This window comes from Ochotona princeps, unplaced genomic scaffold (assembly GCF_030435755.1).
Source record: "Ochotona princeps isolate mOchPri1 unplaced genomic scaffold, mOchPri1.hap1 HAP1_SCAFFOLD_473, whole genome shotgun sequence".
In the NCBI taxonomy this organism is placed as follows: domain Eukaryota; kingdom Metazoa; phylum Chordata; class Mammalia; order Lagomorpha; family Ochotonidae; genus Ochotona; species Ochotona princeps.
In genome coordinates this window covers 74,784-78,959 of record NW_026696514.1, presented here as the reverse complement: position 1 = coordinate 78,959, position 4,176 = coordinate 74,784, and the positions used below count along the sequence as shown (strand labels likewise).

Sequence of the window (4,176 nt, the reverse complement as noted above, 5' to 3'; positions counted from 1 at the left end):
CTGGCAACAGAGGGTTGTTCCAAGGGGAATGGCAGGGAGTCAGAATCCCCTGATTTAGGAGTCTCTGGATGTGAGGTCGTATCTCTTCATGGGCCTCACGGGTCATTGGATACTGTCTCACTGCAATCGGCACCGCCGATGTCTTAACACTTATTATGAGGGGAGGTTGGTACACGGCCATCTCCATTCCCCTAGTCTTTGCTAATGCCAATGGATATTTAGTCAACCACATATTCTGTGAGTAAATAGTCATGGTCATTGAGTGGTCAGGTTTATCATGCAATCAATATTCCTCTTCCAAGCTCAGAGTTAGGACCTGCAAGGGGGCTCCCTCTGGACCAGTAACTGTAGCCCCAACTTTTTCAAAATGTATCTGGGCTTTTAACTTTCCCAATAAGTCTCTTCCCAAGAGTGGGTATGGGCAGTCAGGTACATGTAAAAACGAATGAGTAACTCTTCCTGATACCAATTGTACCTTTTTCTCAGTTGTCCATCGGTATTGCTTTCCCCCAGTGGCTCCCTGCACCCATGGCGTTCGGTTACTTAGAGGCCCACGCTTCTGATTGAGCACCGAGTGTTGAGCCCCTGTGTTTACTAAGAAGGTTACTGGCTGCCCCCCTACTTGCAAGGTTACCCTGTGCTCAGGGGGAGGCTCCTTGCCCCGACTTTCCTAGTCTTCATCCAAAGCTAAAACTCGAGAAGACTGATTCATCTCTTTCCGTCGTTCCTTTGCTTTCACTTTGGGGCAATTTCTGGCCCAATGCCCCGTCTCCTTGCAATAGGCACACTGGTTTCGATAGTCTCTAGGCCTGCCCATCTCCTGGTGCCTGTCTGTTCTCCCTGCACTTGAATTCCTATTTTCCACTACTGTGGCCAAGAGCCGGCTAAATTCCTTATCGCGCTTTCTCTCTCTCTCTTCTCTGCTTCTTTTCGCAACCTCTCCTCAAGCAACTCTGCTCCTTCTTAAGCCTCTCTTCCTTTTCTTCAGCCGTTTCTCTCTTATTGAAAATCTTCTCAGCTTCCTTTAATAAGTCAGTCAGGCTGTATCCTTGCAAATTTTTTAATCGCTGTAACTTATTCCGAATATCTGGCGCTGACTGCCAAATGAAGGCCATTGCCACATTTACTGCTTGCTCTTAACTATCAAGATTAAATGGTGTGTACATGCGATAGGCTTCCTTTAATCTCTCTAAGAAACCCGTCAGGGTCTCCTCTGGCCCTTGAATCACTTGCTTTACCTGCGCCAAATTGGTCAGGCGTCACCCGGCACTTTCGAGGCCAGCTATGAGAATCCGGCGAATACAGACGTAGGTGTCCCCTACCTTGATCTGTGTGAAAATCCCAATCTGGACGCGTCAGAGGCAATGCCTCATCAATTTCATTGGGAAGCTGAGTGGGCCAGCCATCGTCCCCCGGAACATTTTTCCAGGCTTCCATGAACACCTTTGTCTCTCTTCAGAGGTTAACAAGATCTGTAAAAGCTGCTGGCAATCCTCCCACGTGGGCTGGTGGGTCAGCAGAATAGATTCAATTAACCCTGTCAGTGTATAAGGATCCTTGGAAAAAGAAGGGTAATTCTGTTTCCAATTATAAACATCAGACGCAGAAAAAGGCCAATACTGCCAGGGACCCTTGGCGCCTCCCACCTGACGCAACGGAAGGGTCACTGACACTTTTCCTGGAACAGTTTCCCTCCTCTTTTTCAGCCTGCCTGCCATGGGTGAGTTGGGCAGCAATTTGGTGGTAGTGTTTGCCGCCACTGGTGCCGATGGCTCCGGTCGCTCTGCGGCCCTTGGCAGAGGCTGAGCCGCCTTTGGGGCGGCAGGCTGTTCAGGAGGGACCTGGTAAGGAGGGGGTTCCTCATTCAGCAAATCAGCTAGTGAGATGTCATCTTGGGGAAGGACCGCCTTAACAGAGCCTTTAACTACAGTGGAGTATAAAGAAGAAATATTTCCCAATGGCCCTCTGGCTCTCTCCTGTCCTGTTGGGAGAAGTGGAGACACCCAGGAAGGGGGATTAGTGGCAGGGTTCTCCCACACAGTTACATAAGGGATCTGATCCAGATGGCCTCGGGGACTCTTGTCATAGATTCGGTCCTTACCCTGTAAAATAATGGATAGATTAAAAATTCCCTCTCATGGCCATCCGACATCGAATGATGGCCATTCAGCTGCACAAAGGGTCGTCCATTTCTTCTTTTTCACATCCGTGGAGAGGCTGTGGCTCCGGTCACGGACCTCACTCCAGTGATCTAGGGAGAGGCTCAGGGGAGTTGTGAACTTTTGACCCATTTTAACACATACACACTTCTTATTTATCAAACTTCACACACTGCAGGCAACATACACAGGCCTTCCTCACACACACACACACAGCACGCTTACTCATTCACACAGCACCAGCGCCTCCACAGAATACACGGGGAGTTCAACCAAACTCCATTCCTGGACAACAAATGTACCCAAAAACAGCAACAACAAGGAAGAAAGAAAAGGAAAAAAAAAGATGTGGCCACCACACGAAGCTTGTAGGCTTCCACACGAAGCCCAAAGGCTTCCACTCCCATGGGGTGTCCCCCAGGGTGGAGAGAGAGAAGTCCGAGTTCATCAACTCCTTCTCAAGTCTCCCCCACACACCTCATCGGAGGCCACACGGATCCATCAGGAAAACACCAAAGCCCAAGTCTTTCAATATCACAAAGAGATGACCAAAGACCAAGACCCTCAATATCACCAAGAGATCACCAAAGACCAAGTCTAACAATACCACAATAAGGAACAACAATAAGGGACAACAGAAAGTGATTGACTGCAGTCACAGCCTTATCTCCTGTTGGCCAGCTGACCTTGGGTACGGCAGAGGGTCCCCAAATCTTGGTGGGACCTCCAAATGTTAAACCTGAGTGGGCAGTGGCCAGGGGCCCCTCGCCCCTGGACGAATGGAGCCCTCCAGCAGACACGAGACAGGAGACCAAGACATGCAATCACGCATGAGGCAAGGTTTATTTCACACGGGCCTGTGGACGCTCCCGCCCATTCGAGCAGGGAGTCGCCCCAAGTTGCACAAGCTGGGTCTTTTTATAGGATATGGGAAGCAGGAAGCGAGGTTACAGAAACAGATGCATGGTTACAGGGATCCCATTGGCACATTTGCATTACACTAGGCTATGATTGGTACGGGAGCTGTCCCTGCTTAAAGCAGTCTTTAAGAATGGTTCAATGTCTGAGAAATGGAAACTTATCTCTCTTTTGTAAAATAGAAACTTGGGAAACTGAAACTTACTGTTCCAAGCTCTTGGAAAGCATCCAACAGCTCCTGGCTCTCTATCTTGCAAGGTCTTCTGCCACTCGTTATCTCACAAGGTCTTCTGTCTGCAGTCATCCTATTGACACTTTTTCTGCTGGAGCTAAATTTAGGCTCTTCAGAGGCTAAAAGCACCTTGTCTAATAGGACTCAATAGCATCCTATTGTTATGTTACAGGGCTTGAGGGAAAGAGTATATAAGGGAGGCTGGATAGAGACTTCCACCATCACGGTTCTCCTGTAGGTGTCTCATCCCCAGACCCTGACTGTGTCCACGTTACTGGCTCTGTTGACCAGAGCAAATGGTGCCTAACATGTGGCGTGGCACAAGGGAAAATCTGAGGGAACCCTATATTGCTAGTTAGGTCTTTTTCCATCTATGGGCTATTTGCATACACTATGGCTGTTGATTTTTGTTCATTAATTTTGTATCCTGCCATTCTGCCGAACTCTCGAATAAGATATAGCAGTCTCTGTATTGAGTCTCTTGGCTCTTCTATGAAGAGAAGCATGTCATCTGCGTGTAGTGAGAGCTTGACTTCTTCGATTCCCATTTAAATTCCTTTGATTTATTTTTCTTGTCTTATGGCCTCAGCGAGTACCTCTAGGACTATGATGAATAGCAGCAGAGAAAGTGGACATCCTTGTCTTGTTCCAGATCTCAGTAGTAAGGGTTCCAGTTTTTCTCCATTCAGTATGATGCAGGCATTGGGTTTTTCATATATTGCTTTGATTATGTTGTTAATTTTTCCATCTATGCCTACCTTGGTTAGGGTTTTTAGCAGTAAGTGGTGGTGGATTTTGTTGAAAGCTTTTTCTGCATCTATTGATACTATAATATGGTTCTTGTTTTGCAATTTTTGGATGTGGTGT

At 47.7% G+C, this 4,176-nt stretch overlaps 1 pseudogene; it reads right to left on the bottom strand.

Annotated features, from left to right (window-relative positions):
* Nucleotides 1–283: 283 nt before the first annotated feature.
* LOC131478853 (uncharacterized) lies at nt 284–2,291 on the bottom strand (annotated as a pseudogene).
* Nucleotides 2,292–4,176: the final 1,885 nt, after the last annotated feature.